Source organism: Emydura macquarii, unplaced genomic scaffold, assembly GCF_026122565.2.
Source record: "Emydura macquarii macquarii isolate MOO-44397 ecotype Brisbane River unplaced genomic scaffold, CSIRO-AGI_Emac_v2 contig_2676, whole genome shotgun sequence".
NCBI lineage: Eukaryota > Metazoa > Chordata > Testudines > Chelidae > Emydura > Emydura macquarii.
In genome coordinates this window covers 44,362,611-44,390,290 of record NW_027132813.1, presented here as the reverse complement: position 1 = coordinate 44,390,290, position 27,680 = coordinate 44,362,611, and the positions used below count along the sequence as shown (strand labels likewise).

Sequence of the window (27,680 nt, the reverse complement as noted above, 5' to 3'; positions counted from 1 at the left end):
TGGTTAATGAGAGCTTGTGGACCCAATTGGCCCCATCTTTCTACACCTGCAGCAGATGTCAGGTACGGAAAAGGGTGTTAAAAGGAGGAGATCAGGCCCATTTCAGAGGTACTCAGGACAGAGAGCAAAGTTCAGCTTCTCCGGAAGTGGAAGAAGCCTGGCTGTAGCCTAGGGACTGATATAGTTTGCTGGTTTGATGAGCCTCCCAGTGGAAGGGCTGACCAGACCCAGAGACACAGGCTGAAATACAGGTTATTTGAGGACAGGGCCTGAATAGAAGATGAGGTTCTGCTGAAGGTTTGACAGGTGGTCCTGTTTTGAGTTTTGTTTTTTCCTAATTCTTTTGGACTTCAACAGACTGGAAGGGTTAGGTCTTGGTTGAAAGGCTAAAGCACTGCTACGTTAGCCCCTGGAAAGACTACCAGTGACCTACCAGTGGAGACCCTTTGGCTGGATAAGCCAGACCTTGATGTGCCACAAGCAGGCCAGTGTGTCTGTTTGTGTCGTATTGCCCCATAATGGATGGAACTAGAACTGCCCTCTTGGAATCACTGCCCCCCTGAGACGTGGTGGAGGTCTAATTGCTTAGAACTAAAGCCAGGAAAATACCACAGGACCCTGAACCTGACTGGGGCCTTTGGGAGCCACTATAATAGAAATAATATAGAATAATATGTCCTATAAGGAGCAAGCCCTCATTGGCTAAGGAAGAAGGACTAGCTAATCTAATAGGACTTTTTTCAGTTCTAACCTCCATGGTAATATGAAACTCCTTTTCAGCCCTAGATTCCAGGGGCCAGACTGTGACATGCCCTGTGTAATTTTGTGTTTCAAGGATATCATCCCTGTCAAGTACCTTGCACAGACCTAGCAACTTGCAGACCAGCCTGATTTCTCCTCTAGCAGCAGGAGCAAAGGAGAAAGCAGCCACGGATCTGATTTCCCTCTGCCTCTCCTCCTCTGTTAGCTTGAGTTTGCAGCTCATAAACCAGTACAGTGAGTGCATGGTGACTTTGCTGCTGTCTGCTATGCCTCCTAGACTAGGCAAGGTTGGACCCTTCATTCTGAGCAGAGATTTCTAGGCTCTCGTCATCAGGCTGACACAATGGAAGCCTCCTTGATTGCACAGAAGACAGTGTGGTTTAGTGGAGAGGATTTGCAACCATCAGATTGATGAGCTAAAATGCATTGTGAACTCTGAATAAACTAGGCTAGCGTACAGTGCATCCAAAACAATCTAGTCTGGTGCCTGCTGGAAGAGGAAGTGCAGAAAAGCAGAGAGAATATTGTAGAAGAGAGTCTTGATCAAAAGCATTTGGGCATATTGTACACACGCCATTTTCCACATAGTGCTGCTACTTCTTCAGAGAGAGTTGCCTTCTACTCACAACCATATAATTACATTAAAAGAACCCACCTTAAAGGAACATTAAGTTTGCAAAGGAGAGTATAACTGCTCAAAAGTTAGGAAATAACAGGACTAAAGTTGGCTAGGGCATCTTAATTTGGGTCCTTGTGCATATGCATTATGGTACAGTCTTTAATTACAAACTCGTATATTGGGGGGTTTTTAAAATGAGATTCCTGCCTTATTCCATGCACAGGATGGATGGTGCTCAGTATATATGTCCTGCTCAATGCTTCTATTTATTCTCATCACAGGCCATGCAAAGGTTGCACTGAGTCTAAAATGATTAATTTCACCATGTGCTTATCTGTGGCACTGTCACAAGCGTATCTAAGTTTATTTTCACAACACCCGTCTGAAGTTCGGAGGGTTATCTGCATTTTTCAGGGGGAACTGAGACAGAGGAATTAGCATAAAATTGTGAAGAGTTACCACTGATTTGGGATACCCAATATGAAAAGCCTAGGGTGTGATTTTTTTTTCCAGCAAACATAGCATTTTTATAGTACTTTTTATGTTAGAGCACAGCTCCCATTGACATCAGCTGCAACTGTGAGTGCTCAGCACCTCTTCAAATCTGATCCCAGGTGACTCAAATAAGCCACCCAGAAAATGAGGCTCACAATTAGTGACTGCCTGTACATAATTTGGCTTAAATAGCTGCCCATAGCCTCACAGAGGCAGTCTATAGCAGAGGCAGGAATAGAGTACAAGTCCCTAGAGTAGCTTTCAACTGGATGGGTCCTGTGGAAAAAACAGTGAGTAATCATGTAATTAAAGACTGTCTCAGAATCAGAGCACCCACAGGGGGGGAGGAGGGTATGCTTTATTGGGGCCTGGAGGCCCGGCCCAAGCTGCAACCCCCATTACCATGAGGAAAATGTTTTTCATGGCTTGTGAGATTGTATGTATGGGATGAGGGATTGTGGTGTGTGTGTGGGAGGGGGCCAGTTTACAAGTTTGTACTGGGTCTGAAAAAATTATGCTTGGACCCTGCTCAGAATATCTACGTGCAAGGGACTGAATTAGGGTTGCACAGCTGTAATTGTGGCACTTCCTAACTTTTGAGTGCTTGACCTTGCAACTGTAGTGGTTTGGGATGTTTGGGATGTAATTTTATTTTTATATATATTTGGGACAGAACTTCATCCTGCAAAGGGATCCACCTATGGGAGAGGATCAGCTGTGTAATGCATCCAGACACTGGAAGCAGTCGAGTACATTAACGCCTTGGGGAGCTTGTGAAGTTAGTAGTGTTAGAGGGCTTAAATGCTAGCTTTGTTGCTGCTGTTTGGTGCCCTGTGGGGGAAAACAGAGCTGTAGGGACCTATACAGTGAGCAACTCACTTGGGAGCTGCTCAACCTTTTTCTTTGTGAGGCCCCCGCACCAACACATTATAAAAACTCCAGGACTCAGCAAGGGGCTCTCAGGGCTCTTGACTTCAGCCCCTGGGTGTGGGGGGAGGCCCTCATGGCTGCAGCCCTATGGGGCTTGGGGCTTTAGCCATGCAGGCTCCAGACTTCAGCCACTGTCTGGGAGGGACCTGGGGCTCTGGGTGAGGGGGGGCTCAAGGCTTCTGCCCTGTGCGGCATCAGGGCTCCAGGCAAGAGGCTCAGAGTTTCTGCCCCACAGAGCACTGGGGCTCCAGGATGGGTCTAGAAGGATGCTTGTCTTGTCTAGAAGGATGCTTTCCCTGACAGATGTAGGGTTGGAAGAGTGGGTGAAGTAAGTGGGCATATAAGATGGGGGGGGAAATCTCCAAAAAGGGGCTGGAAGAATCCTGAGCAACACTTCAATTTTGTGAACAAAAAATTTTCCAGTGGAAAAATATTCTGTCAGAAAAATTTTAACCAGCTCTAGTAAGCATCAAGTTATCTTTGTCTAGAGGAACAAAAGAGCCTGGCCCTAATGAGGCATCCATGCCAGTGTAGTTTGATATCTGTTGGTTTGGGGCCTAACAAAGGAAAAAGTGAAGGCAAGGTGAGTGGTGTGTGGAGACAATGTATAACGCACAGGCTAGTATGTGTTACAGCTCCCCTTCTTAGCCCCACCCTCAGAGGATATGAGTCAGCAATACCCCTGGCTATTAAGTCTTTGCTCGTCAGCTGAAACAGTTCATGGTGTTGGCCCTTCAGCCAATGACCTCCAGAGCTATCAGGCTTGGGCCAGATCCTAAACTGCTGTGACCTATGCTGATTTATACCAGCTTAGAATCCTGCTCCTTCACCCCAGAATTCAGAAGCAGCACCCTAAATTGGGCAGGCCAGTCTTTTGCTTGTATGTTCAAAAAAGTCCTGAGATGCAGAAGTAAATTCTGGTGCCTCTGTACCTATTTCAGTGCACAGACATGTATGCAATCTAACAGCCACTTCTGAAAATTGAATCCTAGGAATAATACTGCAGACTGAGTTTTCTGAGATGTATTCAGTTAATTAATAATCACTTTAAAAATATTCTTTCTCTCTGTAGAGCGGATGAGGAGATTAAAACATACTGTAGGTGATTACCTTAAGTGCAGCTGAAATAAGTGATCTCTCCAGTCCGTATGAATATCCTGTTTTTCCTGAGATTGTCTTTTTCTGTCCTGTTTAAATTCTATGCAGAATTTGTTATAATAATAACTGCTCTAAAAAGCAAGTTTTGCTATTTAAGAACAATAGAAAGCACAGTTTTAAAATATACCACTCACCCCAACCCTCTTCCCCACCCTCAAACATACACCCCTCTTCAAACTGGAAAAATGAGGTTCCTGTTCCTTTTTGTGTCTATTCCTGTATTCTTTACTCGGGCAAGGTGTCCATTGACAGCAGTGGGAATGGTGACTGTCAACATTGCAGGGCAGGAACCTTAGCCTCTGATTCAAAGCCCCATTGAATTCAAGCATTGACCCTTCCTGCTGATATCCTTGGCCTGGCTATGTTTTTTATTACTCTCATTATAAAAAGGACCTTAAAAACACACCATCTCAGCGTTACTTAGTTACTATCATCAGTCTAGATAAAATCTAAGATTAAAGATCAACTGCAGTGGAACAAGCATAAATATCAACTATTGGGTTGGTTGAGATCTATAAATGTAATGTACATTTTCTGATGGCTGGGATAGCCTCTTCTATCCTGTAAGAATGTACGGTATTTTGTTAATGAACAAGCTGTTTTTAAAAAAAAAAAAAAAAAAAAATATGCAGGGATGGAGTACGATTCCTCTGGAGGATGGATATTCTGTCAGATTCCTTGGGATTGTGTACAGTGATTCAGCTGCCAGCACCTGAAAACTGCACCAGTCCAGCCCTTCAGTAAAAAGATAAACCGAAGCAAGGACTGTGGGCTTGGGGCCTTTGACTTCCTACTTAATATAGAGAAATGAATTGGCAAAATGCATGCATGCCTGCAAACGCCTCCCTCTTACTGCAAATGAAAGGACTGATCCTGGACACCCCCTCCCTCTTTGCAAATTGTAGATGCTAGCTTTGTACGTGCAGGGGAAAGAGAATCACACTGAGTCTCCAGAATCCTCTGTGCATCCTGGCTAGGGAGCCCACACAACCTACTTACTGTGAGCTCTTCATTGTTTGTGTGTTTTGTGCAGCACCTAGAACAATGGGGTTGGGGCCCATAGATTCTACCACGTTATCAATAAGTTATAATAACTTCTCCCTTCAGCTCTGTGACATTCAGTGCCTCAATTAGCAGTACAACGTTCTGTCTGCTCTTTGCTTTAGAAAAGTAGAGTTTATTGAATTAGCAAGACTGGGTAATAAAAACACAGGAATCTAAACTGTTCGGTACATTAGCTCTCATTGTGATGCAATGCGTGTGTGTAAATCTAATTACATGGCACCAAGAACTCTCCCCCATATATTTATCTACTTCTTTCTTCTAACTGTATGCAAGCGCAATTCTTCAGCCAACATTGTTTTCTCTAGTTCTTAAATTTAAATAACCTGCTCTAGTTTATATTCCATCTTCCATGCAAATGTATCGCTAACCATCACACAGAATTACAGGATAATGACATACTTTCAGATGAGTGGAGGAGGACAAATCTAAGAGGGAGAAGAAGAGAACTTTATTTTTCTTTAAAATAGTTTTTCCCACTCACATTGGACTCTCTTTTTGAGCTACATTACTCCACCGCTTTAGCTACAGTCCAGAGACAGAGCTGGCCTCGGTTGTTGTGATCCAAGTTTTCAGGCGAAATGAGCAGGGATCTCACCCTCATTTTTATCCAAACTTCATCCTAACCAGCCTCAAGCTACTTTGTGAGGATGAAAAGGGAAGCCTTGGGGGTTGAGCTCCGTGGAACAGAACAGTTACACAGCCCAAATCCTGCCCCTAATGAGTAGAACCACTTCTGGCCACAGAGAAGGGGTGGGGTTTTGCCTCCTACCCATTTCCTGTTTTAGCATCTGATAAATTTAAAATAATTCATCAAACTGTTAAACTATAAATAATCAGTACCAAAGAATTCTATAGCTCTTCCAGCAAGGGCCCCGATGGCTCTGTGCGGGCCAGGTGCCCCTCATGAGAACACATGCCAAGCAACTAGAAGTCAGTCTTTCCATAGCAACATATTGGGCCAGATCCTTAATAGGTGGTTATCAGCATAACTCCACTAGTCTGAAGTCAATGGAGTTACTGATTTACCCCAGTAGAGGATCTGTCCCAATGTTTCATGCTGCATCTCGTAGCAGAGATGGGTGTGTGACAGTCTGTACCCCCATGTTCACCCTTTTTACAAAACTGCCATGAATCTTGTACAAAGTTTGCCTTGAGAGATATCATTTGAAAACTCATAATTTGCTGATCATTATTGTCCTGGTAAAATGTGTGGCAACATACATACACATGTATAGCATTACTGTGTTTAGAAAAGCAAGCACAAACAAGTTCCTCAAAGGCAAACTGACGCCTCAGCCAGGTGTTGTCAAAATCAAATGGACCATCCCCTGGTTTAAGTGGCCATTCTTTGGCAGGAAAAAAAGTCTGAGTGAGAAATTTACATCTTGGCAAAGAAACAGCGGGAAGTTTCCATCTCCACAGACTTTCTATCTCCTGAACCTCATCAGTGTGTTGTCCATGAGAGGGCTGGGCAGTACAAGATGAACGTTTCTGTGGGAAAGTCTGAGATCGGGAATTTGCTGATGTTGCCTTGCAAAGTAATTCATGTCTGGCTGGCTATGGCACTCATACAATATAGCTGAGAGTGATTTACATGCTGGAGGCTGCATGTGAGCGGACTAGGAGTGGTTACTCTCACAGAGAAGCAGAGTCAAAGGCACCCCAGGTTGCAGAATTGAGGGGACACAGCTGTTCATCAGTCTAGATTGTATCCGGGGTAATGTCACAGAATCTAAATTAGAAGTCTGGATCTGAGCCCTAGCCCTGTACTTTGAGAGAGCTCAGGTTCTCCTGTAGAAGAACTTTCGCCTATCTTTTGTAACAGGTCAAAACTTGTACTCTACATTTGAACATCCTCAAGGCTTAGGAATGATCAGATTCTGATCCAAATTTGGATCCAAACTTCTCATCTTGTTGCAATCTCTGATTCTCAGACAATTGTGCTGATGACCCTTGTATTGCCATAAGGTTTATGATGTCGTTTCATCACCCTACAGCACTGATTCCTTTTTACCAGCTCCCCTCCATTGTGAATAGGTTTGCGGATAAGATATGGTGCACCATCTTACACCACAACATAGGCGTGGCTCTCTGTGAGTTCTCTGCCCATCTTTAAATATACTATGAAGCCTTATTTCAATGTCTGTAATACATAGATGAAAACTGTTTGGCATCTAGTCATTGCTTGCTGAACTCTACTTTTTCTTACTGATCAAACATTTTATCTGTCTAGTTCGTCATGGATACTGATGGGATTATACATCATGCAGTCATCCCAATTTTGACTAAGGAAAGACCCTCACTAGGAGAGATGTATGAGGGCATAGTTGTCACTTATGCGCTCATGGCCTACTGTCACAAAGCAGGCTTCCCAATTAAAGGAGAGGCCAAAAACTAATTGGAAATCATGGGAGGGCCAGAAAGCCATCCTGCAGAGAGGACGTTTTGAAGGCATGCACTCAGTAAGTGACAAAAGAAAGGCATTTACTCTCTCCTTCAAATTGTGCCCTTTTCCAGCTTTGTACTCCACTCACGTTGGAGCTCATGGCATTTGCAGTAATTAGTGTATCCGTTAGCCTGTCCTTGCTCGGACTTTGCTTGCCAAATTGTGGTTCTGAACTTACCCTGACCTGCCCGTGATGCAATGTGGAAAAGAAACATTCCAAACTTATTCAAGGCTTTCTGTTCACATGCACCTCCTTTATGTAGCGCTTCCCTACATCCACTCCGGACAGCATGCTTCTCTTTGAGCTACGCTGCCTCTTGATATAAAAAATGACTGAATTTCAATCCCAGGTGGTACGATCAGGCTGGTGGAGTGACCATGTATCTGGTGCAGCAGGGGTTTGGCTGCCACGTTAATGAGCTCAGGGTACATACATGTCCAGATAGCCCTATGTTTTCAAAAACGATGACTCTTGCTGTCTTGTTTTTTGGCTGCCCAACTTGCGTCACCATAAAAGGGCCTGAAAGTAGCGAGTACCTATCCTCTGTAACCCAGATCCCCTTCAGGTGTCTCAGGTTGAGCACCCAAACACTGAGACAGCACCTAAATCTCCACTAATCACTTGAAAATTTAGACTGTAGGCCTTGCCACGGGGAAGTTCGTATCAGATTCATAGAGCTTAAGGCCAGAAGGGATCATCTAGGCTAACCTCCTGTACATCACAGGCCACTACATTTCACCCAGATACTCCCATATTGAGCCCAATAATTTGTCTGACTATAAAGCATAACTCACAATTGGCTAAAGCATGTCTTCAGTGTGAGCAACGATTCGCTTGGATGAGAGTAAGATCAGACTCTTAGCTTTACTCTTGGAGAATAATTGGTTCCTGGCTTTTGGCACCAATTCACTGCGGGTAGAATGTCCAAAGGCTTGTTCAATGGATAATAGTAATACCCAGCTCTTATAGTAATCTTAAATTACTTTACAAAAGAGACAAGCCTCACTATCCCCATTTTACAGGTGTGGAAAATGAGGCACAGAGGGAAAAATGACTTGCCCAAGGTCACACAACAGGCCAGTGCCCCAGCTGGGAATAGGACCCAACTAGTTGAGTAGTTCATTCATCTCTGTAAGAAATCCCTTACATTGCAGACATAGTCCTTAATCTGAGCAAAGATGAAGAATCTGGCACTAGAAGTATATTGTATTGTGATTGGAGGGAGAGAGAGAAAAACAGGGTTGTCAACTCTTGGGGTGGGGGAGCATTCCCTGCATGTCTTGATGTTTGTTTGTCTTAAAGCCCCAGTTCCTGTAATCATGTGATGGGGTGAGAATATCAACTTCCGTATTTAAAAACTTAAGTTACTGCATAGTTGCAAAGGAAAGCTGGAAAATGTGAACCCTAAGGATTAAAAAACCAAAAGACAAATAGAGTCCCAGATTGATTGATTGTTTTAAAATCTCATGATTTGGGCGGGGGTTGACACATGATTTTTGAATGCTTGAGGTCAGCAATATGGAATCCATCTTCAAGAAAGGAAAGTAGTAATCTGATTTCATCAATGAATCTGTGGTTGGCCCCACGTAAACTGAAACAAGAAATTTTACGTTTCTAAAAGTCAGTGATCCCTGAGAGTACAATCTGATCTATCTAAATATGTGACATGGGCTCCCAAAGAGCACCCCAAACCGGGCAAACCCAACTATTTCTAGGTCAAACTGCAAAACTAATTGATTAAGTGAATGCAGAAGACTCAACGCAACCCAATGTCAGCAAAAGGATGTGATTCAGAGTACAGATCTGCTACAGGATGAGCAAGCATTTTGTACGGTCTTTAAAAGTTTGGCTGCTGGGATCAAAGTGGCACACAGTTTCAGTTCTGGTTATTTATGAAACTAATGGCATACATGTGCTTCTGCTACAAGTATCGGTGATCAGGCTTGGCATAACGGAATCCATGGAAAAAATGTTAAGAACCAATGGAGGGATTTTTTTTGTGTATACTGTTTTATTCTATTTTGAGATACCTGCTTAAGCCTTGGTATCCATGACTATTACAAATACTGGTGAAGGTTGCATAGAAGTGAGTCTTCACTCTGTACTGTATGTTAGTTGAAAATGAGACAATTGCATTCAAGCATTTCAAAAGTTTTCTCCTTTCTGACTTTCAGAAGGGTTGTAAGCAGCACACAGTAAACAAGAATATTTTAAAGAGGATTGGATAGTTTTATTGGCCCCATTTGGAAAATTATATTCCCCATCTGCTCCAAAATGCACTGTGATCTCCTACCGGTCATCATTTCTCACACAGAGTTTAAGCCAGCATTGCTATACAATGTATAATTACAATACCTGAGTAATGCATAATTCATCACTATGGGCCCTCAGTTCCCAGGGAAATAATATGAATTGTTTTTAAGTGCTGTTCCTTTTGCTCATCATCAATAATACAGTAGATTCTGCTGAGGTCAGGGGATTTCTATTTATCTGCTGTATAAGTCTCAGAAGTGGGATTTTCACCCTGCAGGCTAGAAGGAAACTGTATCTGTGTCCAGTCATCCTTGAGAGGGAAAAAAACTGAAAGAAGGAGACAGGTGCACATGTCACTAAATTAATGTCCCAGTTCTGCTGTGGGGGTTGTCGCATCAGTGGTGTTGCTGTCTTTTGACACTGCTGTGGGCATTAATCGAGAACAAGTTTGTCTCACTTCATTTCCCAGACCTCGATGACAGATTTGGCTAACTCTTACCCTTGAATGATGGACTATTGTTTTATGTAAATGATCAGGAATGTACAATCAATCTGAACAGGCACTCAGGGTTGGGATAGCAGGATGAAGGTGATAACTTTGATTTCTCAGGCTGAGGGTGAGAGGTAAAGTAGGGCTTTTCAGGCTAGAATGGAGCTGGGTTATAAATAATCTGCAAGTGTCCAGGGCAGTTTTCATCCAGAGATTGTACATGCTTAGTGTACTGTACGTTTTCTTAGTAGTAGGGAAAACATAATCAAATCATATCAAACCACCATTAAAGACGAATGAATGACTCCTTTGTGGCTGCATTATAGAGGCTTGAATCAGCTTTGAACACGAATAGAGAATCACCGAGGAACTGGGTTTTTTTTTCCACTTTTCTTTGGTGTGTGTTCAAGAAGTGATGGCTGAAATGAAGTTGGGGTTGTAATGGAAGTTATTGGCACACCTTAATACACTTCATAAGCAGAATCTTTTAGTCTCCTCTTGCCACAGTAAACGTTATTTAGAAGGTCTACATAGTCTTATCTTTTCGATTGCTGGATTGTCTGGGTACTTTGGAGGACATTTTTCAATCGTCATAGTAGGAGAGCAGCTTATCCATGCATAATTTTGTCTTCAAGTATTTGCTACCTGCAAAAGTAGATGTTCAATGTGCATAGCCACATGTGCCATATTTCATGTATCTGCTCAGCAGCTGGAACAAACTGGCACAACTTCCAAAGATCTGGCCCAATATAAGCCCATAAAATAACTGTATCACTATGGATATGCTAAACAAATTGCATGGGCCCATTGTGTCGAATTCATCTCTGGAGTAACCTCTTGATTTCAGGTGTTCATACCAATGATGAATCTGGCCCATAGACTTTCAAATGCAGATAAGCTGCAGGAGAGTTAAATAACAAATGGTGTCTGTCAACAACAGAGAAACTGACAAACCATTGTAATTATGAGTCCAATCCTCCCAGGTGCTGAGCATCTCCTGAGAGATGCCGCGTGACCCCCACTGGCCTCAGAATGAATTGCGGTTGCTCTGCTCATGTCAGGAGACACACAGCACCTCAGGGCTGAGACCTGCTCTGAATGTGATTTTCAAAACAAATTAGGATGGAAGGAGAATTGCTGCTCCATTTAGTCCAACTCCTCTAGACCTTCAGCAGGACCACTGCACGTTTTTAGTGATGTGAATTATTCTAAGTGAATAATCAACTTATTAATGTTCATTCGGCTGCTGTATGTCCCTTGGAAGCCCATAGGTCGATGAGCTTTGGAGTAAAACCACCGTTTTCTCATCCTGAGTATGTGACCATAACTATGTTTGTTATGTGGTAATGAAACAAAGGTTAGTCTCCAGTTAATTGTGACCCATCCCAATGTGCTCTGCAAGCATCTTTATCCAGCCTCAGACACATTCATCTTTCTCCTTAAAATCTTTCCTCACAGCACATTCCATTCATTCCCCTCATCAGCATGGTAGCCCTTCTATAGAAATCAGTGTGGCCAATGAATGGATTGGGGGATTAGGAGCCAGGACTCCTGAGTCCTGTTTCTAGATCTACTACTGTGACTGGACATCTCAGTCAACCTTTCTTTGTCCCAATTTACCCATTTCAAAAAAGGAGGGAATTCCTAGCTAACTCGTACGGGTATTCTCATCATTAATATGTGTAACGCATGTTCAAATCCTTGGATGAAGGGCACCATAGATGTGCAGCATGGGTAGGACTGACCCAAATGTGGAGGATGCAGAGAATGCTCAGCCCTGGAGTAGAGGTGGGGTAGGGGACTTTGTGAGCAGAGTGGGAAGGCAGATTATTCCTTGCATGCCACTGGGAGAGGTTCAACACTGGTTTTGGTGTGGCTGGACTGAAGGGGCCAATGTGGGCAGACCTGAGGAGGGGCCACTGAATATGTGAGTATGTGACCCATCGATTGTGACCTCAGTCAAGAGTGCATGAAGGAAGAACAGCTGCCATTCTAGCTCACAAGGACATCGCTGCAACCGTCAAGCCTACCCATGGATTGCAGATTGAACTTCATTCGTGCAACCATACTTCTTGAGACATCCATTCACCCATACACAAAATGAAGTGCCTAATCCAAACCTTACTGAAGTGAATGGAGAGTCTCTCACTGACTTCAGTAGGATTGGGATGAAGGCCACAGGTGTATTTCTTTTAGAAACAGTTTGTGAAACACTTACAGTAATACAGTCAAGAACAGAAACGTATCTGTTCTGTGTAATGATGCTGACAAAGGACATTATATTGCTCCCATTGAAGTCAATAGGAAATGCTCCACAGTTGTTATGAGAGCAGGATTAGGCAGAAATTATTGAGATGTCCACCATAGAGGAAAACATTTAATTTTTATATGCTAAATATTGGACCAGCATGACAATGTTTCACATGGGTATCTAAAATTGGAGAAGAAAAATTGAATGTTATATTGAATTATGTTAAGAAATAGTACGTGTCATGTAAGTGCATATACAGTCTTCAGTTTAGTCCCAATTAAAGCTGTGTATGCAGCCTTAACTTTTGCACCCCTTGACTCTTAAATGCTTATCTTTCAATCTTAACATAGTATTTTACGTGGAACAGGGAGTGAACAGGTGAGCCTGCACTCTCATCACTCATATGTTAATTAGTTCCCCTGGAGAAAGCTGACAGATAATTAGACAATTGGGTGGGCTGGCTGGCTGGCTGGGATAAGGAGCCAGTTAGCCCTCTAGCCAAAGGCTGATAAGGAGGCAGGAAGGATGTTCCTAGGGGGGAACACAGCTGGTGCTAGGCATAAGCAGACTAAGCAATTGCTTAGGGCCCCAAGCACAGGGGCATCATTTAGGGAGGGGCACCCCCACCCTGACTTTTGTACCACATTTGGGTGAAGTTTGCAGAAGGAGGGAGGATGCTGCCCCTCCTCCACCCGCTGCCCTGCACTTCCACAGCTGTGCTGCCTCTGTCCCTCACCATGGAGCTGCTGCTGACTGTGCCACTGGGGACCGGGAGCCTGCCTCCTGATCTGCTGGGTGGGGGCTGATTCCAGGGTGTCCCCCTCCATCCACCCATCTACCCCGACTCCAATGAGCTGGGGTGGGGGGACAGGGAGCCTGTCTGGGCTTTTCCCTCTGACTGGGGAGAGGGCACTGGGGCTGCGCTGTACTGAAGAAGTGTTCAGGCTCCTGAGTGCTCAGCTTAAAGAAACTGCGCACTGACACATTCACTCAGGAGTGCGCTCTCTTTCTCACGCCCACATACACAAACTTGTAGTGTTGTTACTTGTTAGTGCTTCCTGTCGAAATACACAATGTCCAAATGTCCTCTGTAATTTTATTCTTTCAAAGTTCAGTAAGAATTATAGTACTGTTGTTTAGTCTTTTGACTGGTCTGTGCACATCATAATTTTATTTCTGTTATGCATAAATTTAATTCTTTGAGTAGTGAGTGCTAAAATGACTAACCTGTCCTGGCTGGAGTAATTATCATTACTACTTGTATTACCATATTGTGCTTTGTCATTTGCTATTTGAAGTGGTACAATCAAGTAATAGCAACCTTTCTGAATGGAAATTTAGCTTGTATTCACCATAGCAGTGCCAATTAAAAAAAAAAAAAAAAAAAAAGTCTAAACACATAACTTTAGACACTGAAGATGAAGGTTGCTTATTTTCAAATTATATTTTTAGTTGTCTGTAAAATAACTTCATATTTGTACAAAAATAAATGCAGTTCCAAGTATGATACTAATAGTAATGATGGAGTCACATGTTAGTGAGTCACGTACATGATTGCAAACGGTAAACATAAATGCTAGATAATTAGAAAAATAAATTCCCATTTTTAATGAGAGAACTAAACCACATAAGCCTAAATTAAAAAAAAAATTTTAGTGGACTGAAAAAAATGTGACTAAAATAGAACAGATAATGGCAGTAACACAGTGTGTTGTTTAGAGCAAGTAATCAGATTTTATTTATTTGTATTTATCTCTGCTAAAGATAGTGTACCAAGTATCAAACTGGTGTTTCTGTTGTGTTAAAGCTCCAGAACTGATACTCCCAATCCCAACCCTCGAGGTACCTTGCGGTATTATCTCTTGATTGTTCTAAATTTACATATAAATTTAAAATTTGGCTTTAATTGGTGTTTGTATATTTTTTTCTTTCTTTATATAGGAATTAGATACAGTGCCCCTGTCAGCTAATTTTAAGTTTATCATCTGCAAAAAAGACCCCTAGAGTTTTGAGGTGCCTAAGCAGCCCCTATAATCACGGTTAAAGTGTTGTTCTCCCCCACCCCCCAAATCTGAAATGGCATCTCTGCCCAAGAAGCTCAAAGGAGCCTCCAATTCACTTTTTTTATCATAAAAACTTGCCTATTTTAGAATGGCCGGGACAAAAATATTCCTGCTTATAGCCCCCAGTGGGCTCTCACTGGCTCTGAGGACTAGGACTGGGTAAGCCAAGTTACATGGAGGCCTCAAGGAAGAAGACCTCTGTTCCCCTCAGGTCCTAGGGGGACAGCCAAAGAGCGCTACTGGTGCTGTAAACAGATTGTTCCACGGGAGTTGTTGTGGAAATGGTGGAGTGAACTTAAAATAAAAAGGGGTAGGGTAAAGAGACAACCACTGGAGTCAGTTTCTGTGGGGAAGAAGGAGGGAGACAAGCGAGCTGTGCCCCATGACAGCATGATATAGAACAGCCTCCTTCGAGAGATGATGTCCAAAAGTCTGACCCCTTTCAGGGCAAAATGAAGGACTCCCCTCTTTGTCCTAGCCTTTTTGTAACACAACTGAGAATTGCACATTTTAGGAGACCCCTTAAGATAAACTAAATAAAAAAAAAAAATCAGCCAGATGGTGATAACTGGTACTTCTTCCTAGTCCTAATAATTTTAAAATACAAATATATATAAATTAATTTGCCATTTTGTATAAGGCTTATATTTAATTGTAAATCTGCCCCCTATCCCCTCCATATGTAACTTGTCTTATTAGACTGTAAACTCTTTGAAGTAGGCATAGTGTTTTCCATATGTTTGCACGGCACCAAGGATCCTAGGGCCCCGATTCTGATGATGGGTGCCTCTGAATGGTATCCTACTACTCGTTGTTGTTCAGTGGTCGAGCTGGATAAATTTAAATAAATACTCAGTTCATACCAATAATAACATTAGTAGCTACATAATATGTGATGGGGGGATTGAGAACAAATGGTGAAATAACTGTTTTGAAAGCTGAATCTTAAACTTTTAATGACATCTGCAAAATGTTGTCACTGACAGTCCAATGTTATCACTTTATTTTTTCAGCTGTGGTTGCCAGGAGAAAAAAATCCGCATAAGTGTGTGTGCGTGCGTGTGTGTGCGCGCACCAAGGTAAACAAGATTAAGGCTGAATAGATTGTATTTTTAACACACACATTTTACATCACACACTAATTAAACTCTGTTAGGGTCACTGCATTGACAGTAAGGCCACCCTTTGCCTGCAGCGCTTGGGATTTCTTTTTAATGTCAAATTAGGTGATTATCAGGTCTAATTTAACTCAGGCCTGTGAAGGGTAGTGATTTCATGAAGGAAGAACAAGAGGTATATGAGCAGAATGTCAGGGGGATGCTAACTTACATGTTTGACCAGCAGTATTTTTTTATTTAGTAATTTCTAACACAGTTAGCTCTTGACAATTTATGTTCCCTGAAGCTGAAGGAAACAACACATTGTGGCATGGAGAATATTATAAATAACATAATTTTGTCCTGGACAATGGGTTTTAAAACTATTGGGCTGAATCCAAGTCAAAGCTCCCCTTGACTTCAATATAAGTTTTGAGTCAGAGAGGATTTAGGCTTTGGCCCCCTTTAATGTATTTTAAAATTTGTTTTCGTCCCAATTAAGAATGGCTGAACATCTCAAAATATTCTAAAAGAAAATGATTTTGTTTTGATTTTTTTGTTTTACTTTTAAAAATTTATATTCTAATACAAAATTAAAAACACAAACATTTTGGGGGGGAAAAAAATCAAAAAATTTAATTCTATAAATGTTGAAATGATACGTTTGGACACTGACAGAACAGGCCCTTTCCTTTCCCCCAGCTTTTTTCCCCTCTGAAACAAAGTTTTGGCAAAATAAACATAATTTTGTGATATTTCAATTTTGATGGAATTGTATTCTTTCAGAAAATGGTTCTGTCAAAGCTTTTCCAGCCAGCTCTAGCTATGTGTACACAGTGCTATATATTGGCTTCCATGTGATTCTTTAGAGAGAGTCAACTTTTTTTTTTTTTTTTTTTTAAAAGTCCTATGTAAAAGCACAAGAGGTTCAATGCAATAAAGAATAGACTGGTGTGATGTAGGGTTGGTGGGAAGTTTTGCTATTAAAACTTTTTTTTTAATGGCTAATTGGGGGTTTGACTAAACAAATGTTTTCACTAAAAGTGTCTTTCTTTAGAAAACTGTTTGGTTTTTCATAGACATAATTCAGACAGAAACCAAAAGTTACAAAAACCAAAGTTATCTGCCAAAGACATTTGGATTTCAGTTTTTTAAAATCCAAAAATAGTATTCTCATCTTAAACACACACACACACACACACACACACACACACACACACACAGAGAGATAAATAGATATGCATGCACTTTTTTTTAAGTGTTATGGAAAAACCTGGAACAGTTGAAGTCTTCTGAAGGAAAGGAAGGGTTCTGGGCAAAAACTAACTGGGCGGCTGGGTCAAACAAAAAGGCCTATATGACAGAAGGAAGAAGTGGACAAATGAAGGAGCAGTCAGGAGAAACATTTTGAGCAGCATGTAAATGGCATGAAGGATGTCTGTTTGTTTTTAAATAAGATGGTGATATATAAACACATCCCTTCCATCCATTGAGCTGCCTGGTCTTGGTATATTAAACCATAAGCTTCAAGTTCACAGGGATCTCCTCTCCACTCCAAGTTCCTAGGGGTGGGAACAATGGAGAAGGAAGAATGATAGGCAAATGTTCTATTGTGTCTCATGTATACAGACCAGTACGTGCAGTCAGTTTTAGGAGGGCTCCCAGTGGGAGACAGAAGACAACTTGTCCTTGTGCTCCTTTGTAGTGATGCAAGTTCCTCACATCAGTAACGCTGGAGGAGCTGCTGCATGAGGGAGCAGAGAGGAAAAGATGTTGCCTGAGCCTGGAGAGCTAGAGAGCAGCATAAGCTGCCCTTCTAATTTAGCACAGGAAGAGGAGCTTTACTCCCTCATCATGCCTGTTTGCAGCACAGAAAGAATATAAGGATCCTTCTATAGTGGGTCACAAAGCAAGTGCTTCCTTTAGTTCTTGGTACAGAGGCCTGTATTGTAGGATCTGGGTTCTAGGCCCATCTCTGAAAGTGTGTGTGGGGTTAACAAACTAATTGTGGATAAAGGTAATCTGTAATAATGGATTTATTGCAAAATGGTATCAATCCCCCTCCCCCCCCCCCAGTATGAAGGAAGTTGCATAAACTATGCTGAGTCAGGGTACTGGAATGATTTCTACAGTGAGGGTGCTGAGAGCCATTGAACTAAACTATATACCCTGTATATGTTGGAAACCACCTCAAGCCATGGGGTGCAGTAGCACCCCCGGCACACCTAGTTCCAACTCTGTGTTTTGAGTTACTGGTCACTAAAATGCTTGTCGTGGAGCTACTGCCTGACTGCTCCATAGTTAAAACGTCAGGTAGATTTCCATAAACTACAATAACCCCTATTTTTCATGCATCTTTTAACTTTGCACGGGAAAAGTATTTTCAGCTAAGCCGTTGTGTGACTACGTTCAGGATGCATTAGCATTGTGGTGGAAGGCTGAAGTCAATTAATCAAACCATTTTAAGTTATGAGTGCAGAAAAGACAGAACCTTTGAAATTTTACTTAGTGTCTAACTTTTAGCTCTAGCTATATATGAGGTTGATTGTAAATTCAAACTTTCCATACATTGAAACACCATTCAAATCCAGTGCATGAGATCATTTTTTCTTAAAACAGAAAACCTTACAAGCATTAGTTTTATTCTTTGCTACAGACTTTATCAAATCTGCGTGGCCCCAGACGTACTTCATAAGGCCTATATTCAGAGCAACAAGAGTTGGGAGAAGACAGGTACCTTGCCAATCTTCTCACCCCATAGGGCAGTGTAAGCTAGGGAGAGCTGATTACTCTGTGGAGCGAAAAAGGTCAGCGTGTACAGATAAAATAAGGGGGAGTCCAGAACCTGAAGAGCTCAGATGCTGTGGCAGCAGATGAAATCATAAAGAACTGCTTACTCTGCAGAAGTCCAAAGCGCCACAGAGCTGATGGTAGTGGGGACCTCCGCATTGAATGGAGAGACACAGGCCCTCCCAAACTACTAAGTTTATATAAGTCTAGCAGTGGATGGGAGCAGCAGGGGCCTGGTGGGGCTTCTAAGATCTACAGTGATGCTGCATTTAAAGACAATTAACAAAGGAAATAACAAAAACTTTGTTACTAAATTTTAGTGAAGGCTAAAATCCAAGTTGAAAAATTCATATACTAAGGTGTATTGCAGCTAAAAAACCCTAAGACTTTAAAATGATAGTTATCTACAGTACATCTGCCAGGATATTTGATTAGTTAATACCAAATTTTAATTAATATGCTGATCTAAGGCCTCTTATTGCATGTCCCAAAATCAAGCTTAATTCAGCTCCCCTATCTAGCAAGTATACCTTCATTCCAAAGTTGCAGCTTTACACACTTTATAAATCAATAAGTACAAATAAAATTCAGGAAATATGTTTATTACTAGCAATCCTCCATAGTAATGTACTAGCCTGGTTTTAAAAACTGATATCTGCATCCTACATGTGCACTGAGTTAGATCCAAATGGATCTATGGTCTGCATTTAGAAGATGGGCTCTCTTATTTATACTGGAAAGCAGAGTTGGGTGGAAAACTGATTTTTCATCCCATTGAAAATTCAACATTTTAAAATTAGTTCCTCTTTCAAATCAGAATGGAAAGTCTCCGATATATTACGTGCAATGAAAAAATACAGAAAAATTTAAGTCCTAATGTTGAGGAAACACATTTTTGACAAGCTGAGGACCTGACCCATTATATTTTAAATTTCAACTTTAACTAGAAACCTGAATTGAAAGGTAATAAAGCTTTTGGGCCAGCTGCTCAATGGAGTGATGCAGAATTATATCAGATGAAGATCTGACTGGCCCCTTCTGTTAATAGAAATATAATAGTACATTCATTCTTGGTTGGGATAGAGGGGAATTCTAAGGCTTTCATCATTGTCTCTTAAATGATGAAGGACAAAATAAGAAAAATAAAAATGAACAAAATCACCATTATTATAAAATGACAAAGATGACAAAACAAAATCACTTTCCTTCTCTGCATTATTGTTGCATAGTCTTTGAAAGAAAAATGTCTGCAAAATAAGGACTTCAAGGACCGCTGGCTAGGAGCATCCGCCTCTATTTAATGTTCCGACTCCACACTCCTAGCATTCTGAAAGCTGTTCAGGGAGGGTGTTGCTCTCTCTTGCTGTACTTTGTCCCCTGTAACCTTCTCAGAGGCATCTAGAGAATCAATTGAATTAGGCTTGTTTTAGTGGGAATGGAGAATAATGGAAGCAGCTCTTACGGATATGACACACACACTGCATCCGTTCATCCCTGAGGCACAATGAATGGAGGTGTGAATTGATTTTGACTATGTAACCAAGAAATTCAGGGTTTTAGTATGAATCTTGCAAAGTAAGACAAATTGCATTCTGCCATCTATAGAATTGTAGTCTGAACTAAACTTGCCTGAATATTCAAAATAAGCAGTGTTATCTCATTAGGGAACTCCTCAGGAATCCCAGTAGGTAATGATTTTCAGAACGGGCAAAAGGGCAATTGCAATCTAATGTGCATTATTGAATTTGCATGCTGTCTGGTTCAACAATGAACATGATGAGGTCAAGCTTATTAATTTGTTAATTACATTGTAATCCTTTTGATTTCCAGACTTACTTTTGTGTTTTGTTTTTTAATTTTCTTTTTATTAAAGCAGTACATTTCCTTTGGTGTGATTAAAAAATAAATAAAAAAATAAATATATGATTGACAATCCAGAAGATGCTGAGCAGCTCTAAGCTGATCCTAAAATATCATAAGCTAACTAAGGGACAAGGTCGATGAGGTCATATCTTTTATTGGATCAATTTCTGTTGGTGAGAGACAAGCTTTGGAGTTTAAACAGAGCTCTTCAGGTCTGGGAAAGGTATTCAGAGTGTCACAGCTAAACACAAGGTGGAATATATGGTTTAGCACAAGTAGTTAACACAAGGGACCATACAAGGTGAAGTGGCTAGTTAACACCTTTCCAGTCATAGGAAGGAAGTGGGGATAGATTGTTGTAATAAGCCATAAGTACAGTGTATTTATTCAGTTCATGACTGGTGTCTAGCAAAGTTATGAATTTAAGCTCCCAGGCTCATCTTGGGAAGGTAGTGTGCAGGTTTCCTTTGAGGATGGGGACTGAGAGGTCAGTTACAGTTACTTTATGAAAAGTGTTCAACAGGTGATGTAGAAAAATGATAAGACAAAAGCACCACAAGTGTCTGGTTTCACCCATGTAGTTATTGTTGGGGCATTTAATGCACTGGATGAGGTACACCACATGTTGTGATAGGCATGTCCAGGGCCCTTGGATGTTGGAAGGTGTGTTGTGAGGGGTGTTGATAATCATAGCAATGAAGATTATATCTACAGGTTTTGCATCTGCTGTTCTGGCAAGGTCTGGCACTGCTTTGAGTTGCTGAGTTCTGGTCTGTGATATCACACTAATAGGTGGAGAATTAGAATTCTTTTGATGACTCTTCCTCAAAGAATTCTTTCACAACCATGATGATACCACCCACAATTACCACATCCAAACTGATAGTCATAAGTAAAAAGAATGGTCTGACTGGACACCCTACAGTGGATGAAACCACACTCTTGATCATTATATTGATTGCTTCAGGAAAAAAATGGAGTATCAAATCCTTAACAAACCTCCACCACAATCTCTCCACTGCTGAGAGGACAGCTATATAGACCCTGAAATCTAACCATCAGATAATAATTGTTGGAGGCCCAGTACAATTTGAATTGCTTGACCACTGTCCTACAGGCCTAGCATAGCTTCAGTTGCTTGCTTTGATATTCTGACCCCTGTAGCATGACATCTTCCAGTTGGCAGAGATGACTAAGACTACTGAATAACCTTTAGATGTCTGTTTCTGCATGCCACAGCACATAATAAGACAAAATACAGATACCGTATGCTTGCAGCTGCACATAGATAACGGTGATGGGAACAACAAGTTATCCTTGAACATCTGGGGTACATTGTTTTATTGCCAAGGGGCATACTTTTACTCCGTCCCTCCTATCACCAGATGTTGTTTTGACAACCCCAGTTATGGTGAGAATGGAATGGAGTTCAGGTTGGAAACCCAATGTAGGTAATTAGCATATATGATAATGAGAGAGAGATTATTAGGTGGAGGTTGTTTATGGAAAGGTATAAGAAGTCACCACTTAGAGAAAGGGGGGGTGCTCCATCAACACCTGACTCTGCAGGAGGTGCTGCCAGTTGGACCAGAGGATCTACTGATTCCCTGGCGGCGCCCCTGAAGAAAGCCATTCCTGTATACAGCCTTCTGAGTAACTGCTTAGCTCTCCAGGCTTCTTGAGTATGATATATTGTAGTTAATTTTAGGCTTTGTCTCTAACTAGTATATTTATAAAAAACCTTGCAGGCTAAACCTTATTGATCTGCAAATCGGGGCGTACCGTGTCTCTCTGGTATCCACACTGATCACGAAGTGTCCAGAATCAACAGTGATCAAATCAGCAGACAAACAGGGCACCACTGTAGTCCTCATCCAAGATGATGGTGTTAACAAAGCCAACTGATAACTCTCTGACGCCATCTACCATAAAGAACTCAAAGAATACCCCACACCACAATTTACCCAGGAATTTGGGGAAGGATTTGATGACATTCTTAAACAACTCTAAGAGAAACATTATAACCTCATCCCTCATGAACCCACCACAGGGACCTTCTATGTGCTTCCCAACATGCACAAACAAGGAAACCCAGGGAGACCCATCATGTTTGGCCACATCACTCTTACTGAAGGAATACCGGGACTCATAGAAATCACCTCAAACCACCCAATACACAAAGGGCTAGCTTCCTCCAGGACACAAACTACTTCCTCAAAAAATTGCACAACATCAACAACCTCTCTCAGAATACCATCTCTGCCACCATGGATGTCACCTCCCTGTACAACAACATCCCTCACAGTGACATCATGGCTGCCTGCCTCAAATATCTACAAAACAATGGACAACACTCAGATATCCATCCCAAACACATTGCCAAACTCTTCCATTTCATCCACACCCATAACAATTTTACACACAACAACAAACACTTTGTTCAAACCATAGGAACACCAATGGGTACTAGGATGGTTCCCCAATATGCCAGTCTCTTCATGGACAACCTTGGGGAAGAAATTCTGGGCAAATGCACCACAAAACCCATGATATACCTGAAATACATCAATGATATTTTCATCCTCTGGACAAACATCCTAAACTCCCTCATAGATTTCCTCCATAATTTCAGCAACCATCACCCATCCATTAAACTCTCTTTAGAGCACTCCCTGGACACTGTGATCAGCCTCCACAATGGAACCCTCTGGATAACTATATACAGGAAACACATGAATTACCACACCTACCTTCGCAGTCCCAGTAACCACCCCAAATGCACAAAGAGATCTGTGATCTTCAACCAGGACTCAGAAACCATAGAATATGCACCAAGGAGGAAATCCAGATATATATCTTATCATTTAAAACTATCTTCACCAAAAAAGGACACCAGAGAAGTAGATGGCATCATGGAAGAGGCCACCCAAATTCTCTGAGAGAACCTTATTCAGTAGGGAGCTAAAATCTCCTTGAACCATACACCACTAGTTGTCACCTAGCATCTCACACTGGAACCCATAAAGGGTACCATTTAAACAATTACAACCCATACTTGAGGAGGACCACATCCTGAAAGAAATCTTTCCTGAACCCAGTCTTCTGGCCTTCAAACAATTCCCCCCCACCTCTCCAGGCTCATCATCAGAAGGTCCACATAGACCAGGACATGCCAATTTAAAGTGGCAGCAGGCCCTGCCAGCACAGATACAAAACCTGTGGCATCTCTCCACTGCTGTGATGATCGACACTCCTCACAACACACCTTTCAAGATCCATGGCTCCTAAACCTGCCAATCACAATAAGTGGTGTACCTCATCCAGTGTACTAAATACCCAATAACAATTTGTGACTGAAATGAGACAGTCACTAGGCTCTTGAATGAACTCTCTCTCAGGAAAAATAAGACAAAAACACTGTATCACCTATAGGTGAACACTTTTCACAAAATGATCACTCTACATCTGACCTCAAAGTCCTCATCCTCCATGGAAATCTCCATAACACCTTCAAAAGATGAGCTTAAATTCATAACTTTGCTAGACACTAAAAATCATGGATTTAATAGAAACACAGGATTTATGGCTTATTACAACAATCTATAATCCACTAAGCCTACCTACCTTTGTCCTCCCCCTCCCCCCCCCTTTCCTCCATGTCACTGGAGAGGCGTTAACTGTCCTCTTCACCTTGAATGATCCCTTGAAATGTTTAATGCTGAACACTGTGTTGCACCTTGTGTTTGTTTGGCTGTGACACTCAGTACATTTCTCAGACCTGAAGAAGAGCTCTATGTAAATTTGGAAGCTTGTCTCTTCACCAACAGAAGTTGGTCCAATAAAAGATACTACCTCACGCATCTTATCTCTCTAATGTCCTGGGTCCAGCATTGCCACAAGAACACTGAATGCAACAATACACACAATTAACCTGGAGACTAGAAGCCACCCTGCAATTTCTTTACCCTGTAACAGCCCTGGGACTGAGAATTTCACTGACAAACCTTCTAAATTTAATCTACCCTACTATTCTGACCTCCTCCTTCTTCCTAATTTTATAAACTGCTCTTGTGTATGCAATTGAGCTTTTAGTCACTAACCATGTCTGGTTTGTCTGTTTTTCAGTTGATTGTTTTGTTTCCTTTCCTTTCCTAACCTTTGTCCTTTTGTTACATTTATATGATGACTTTATATAAAGTGCATAAAATAAAAATGCAGCTGTTTAATGTAAATTTAGAGTTTAGATTTAATTTGTATTATATTGTCATAATTTGACACTCCACATTTTATATGCATTTAAAAATAAATGTGAAGAAGTTAAGGCCATGTACCTCTGCAACATTGTCCTCTTACAACTTCCTTCCTTGTGGCAGACTATTAATAGTTGTCAAGTGAAGATGATATTTCAGTTTGGTAGTTTTGTCAGTATCTGTCAAGTTATTGTCTAGTGTTCTTTACAACACATAGTATAAGAAAGGAAGCGGGAAATCTGAAGTTGCTTTAACAAAGTTCTAGCATAATACATTAGTTTATTAGGAAATATACATAACATTTGATTTAGGAAATCAGTTTAATGACAAAATTATAGTGTTTGTAAGAGTTTCGTATCCACTATAAAAAACATATTGATTGTCTTAATATCACTGGCCTACTTTCTGCAGTTGTCAAGAATGACAGCAGTTTAGTCAATTCTGTGCAAGTATCTAATTGCAAAATATGTTAATAACCAGGGCTTCCTGTGCTCTACATAGATTCAAAGACACTGAGTACATAAAACTAGACACCCAGATGATCATGCATTATCATTATTTGTTTGTATTGGAGTAAAATCTCTGTCCCACGCAAAATCAGGGCTTTGTTATTCAAGGAAATGTACAAACACACAGTGAGAGAGACCCTGCCCTAAAATGCGTATAGTCTTAACTATACAAGACAAATGTAGGGTGAGAGGAAAAGAAATATCACTATCCCTACTTCTACAGATGAGAAACTGAGGCACAGAGAGATGAAATGATCCACAGGGTTATGAAGCAGATGAGTGGCTGAGCTGGGATTAGAACCCAGCTTTCTTGAAGCCCATTTTGCTACTTTAACCTTGAAACCATCCTACTTTCTTTGTTATAAAAAATATTTCTCGTGTGTATGTGTGCACACAGAGAGAGCACACAGGAGATACTATTAATGGATTATACCTATTTATATGGTGGAGATGGGGGGGGGAGGTGTTATGGCTGCATTCAATTTAAAATATTATTAGCAGCATCTCGCATTAAGTCTATATAAACATCTGATGGCCTTAGTGTCCAACTGCATTAAGATGTTTTGGGAAAAACTATACAACATCACAACATTTCTGTTTACAGAAATTGGTAACAGGATCACAATGCTGAACTAGAGCACATGATGAAGCCCTGTCTAAATTAACCCTTAGAAACCAGCCCCCATTAAATGAGTAAAAGAGAAAATGGTCTTTACATAGGCGGATGTGGTACAATTTTTAGATCCTTTTATTCAGCACCTGGACAACATTGTGAATACTGCTCTAGATAAGTGGAGATATAAAACTACTGGGTAGACACTGATACAGTGAAAGACACAGTCCATTGAGTTTATCAGATCCAGAATATGCTTACATGCAGTGTTACATTAAGATGTGGAACTAACTGCAGGAAGTTCATTAAATTGGAGGATTTAAGGGTGAGATCTTCAAAGTAGGTTAAGGGATTTTTGTCCAAACTGCATTAAATTCAGTGGCAGTTGGTCACCTACTTTCCCTAAATGCCTTTGAAAGTCCCAATCTAGAAGTACATAAAATATATCTGGAGTCTTTTGCAAGGAAATAATGAAAACTCATGAGGATTCCAAAGTCATGATCAAAATTAACCAAGCAAACTCTGTGTGGAAATCACTGACCTACACAGTGGTCAGTACGTTGATATGGGGAGAGTGCTGACACTCAAATTAGCCTTGCGTGTGAGAGCCAAACATTGGCAGCATCTTGGCTTACTTTCAAGATTGGGAGATAAACCAGGGGGCCACACCCCTCACTTCGCTTTCTGGTCTCAAATGCTGAATTAACCAGTATGTTGGTTGTGATGCTGCTAAATGTGCACTGGATTCCTGACACAGAAAAAACACAAACCCTCTGGAGAGTGTGGGGCTACTGTGCTCCAGCTCACTCTCATAGACACAGTTGCATCGTATCTCACTGGTTTTAGCAACGTTCTTCATGGGGAGCTGCTCAATCAGACACTAAACACCATTTTTCACATGGGGAACCCGCCTCAGATGCCAGCCGTGCACAAGAAGAACAAATCCTGTTCCACTGCAGCAGTATTGAAAATAGGGTAGTGTGCTACTCCTAGAAAAGAAGTTACTTAGATTGTAAGCTTTTTGGGGGGCAAGGACTGTCTTTTTGTTCTGTGTTTGTACTGTGCCTAGCACCATGGGATCCTGGTTCCTGACTAGGGTTCTTAGACATAACCAAAATCAGAGCCCGAGCATAATTTTTTCAGGCCCAGTGCAAACTTTTAACATGGGTCCCCTCCCGTAAGGGGGGTTGCAGCCTGGGCCGGGCCCCCCAAGGCTGCTGGGGCCCCAGTAAAGTGTACCCTTCCCCTTCCCCCCATTGCGTGGAGGCTCTGACCAAAATACAAATAAGTTATTTACACTGTAATAATTAAGTCTTTCCTCGAAGACCTTACAATCTATCTCTTACAAGGTGTTTGTACAGGGCCCAACCCTGATCCAGGACATTTTCTGGGTCCTAGTGTAATGTTGTTAATCAGGACAAAATCACTCCTGAATCTGCAGCCCTGGATAATATTTGACCAAGCCAGAATTAATTTGCTTTGTGTTCAGTTGAGTTGAACTGACACGCAAATGACATCTCTTAAGCTTATGGCACCTGCCAGTAATCCTGAGTAAATGACCTTTTCAAGGACATGAAATTAATTTTGTTTTTAAAGTGAATTGCTTCCTTCTGAGGGGGAGGAGGGAATTATAATATGTGCATAGGTTTTTAGGAAATGCAGAATTTGTTCCTCCATTTTAAAATATGTATTATATAAAAATGTGTTGGGAATCCAAATGGCTTCATGGATTCCTGAAGGAAACCAGTCCCTTCAATTATGATGCTCAGTGAGATTCTTTTATTCTTGCTTATCTTTGATATTGAATTGCCTGGTACCTATGAATGCTTCCTGACAGCTTTCTCTGATTTGTATCAGCTCACAAAAATTAAAAAATGCAGACTTGCAGCTATGAATTGCCAGAATCCTAAACATCTCTTTTATCATCCGCACCCTCTGGATGGAAAGCAATATTCTCTTTAGAGGCAATCTGCTCCAATCATTTTTCATCCTAGTGGCAGTCAGTGTTCAGGCTTAGTTTGAAAG

The 27,680-nt window shown here is 41.3% G+C and overlaps 1 long non-coding RNA gene across 3 annotated transcripts in view; it reads left to right on the top strand.

Moving 5' to 3' along the window:
• Window positions 1-2,103: 2,103 nt before the first annotated feature.
• LOC137164083 (uncharacterized) overlaps window positions 2,104-27,680 on the top strand; it is an 84,304-nt gene continuing 58,727 nt past the window's right edge. For all 3 annotated transcript variants that reach the window (XR_010922925.1, XR_010922923.1, XR_010922924.1), the window contains exon 1: window positions 2,104-2,166. This is a non-coding gene — a long non-coding RNA (uncharacterized lncRNA). The remainder of the gene's footprint in view (window positions 2,167-27,680) is intronic.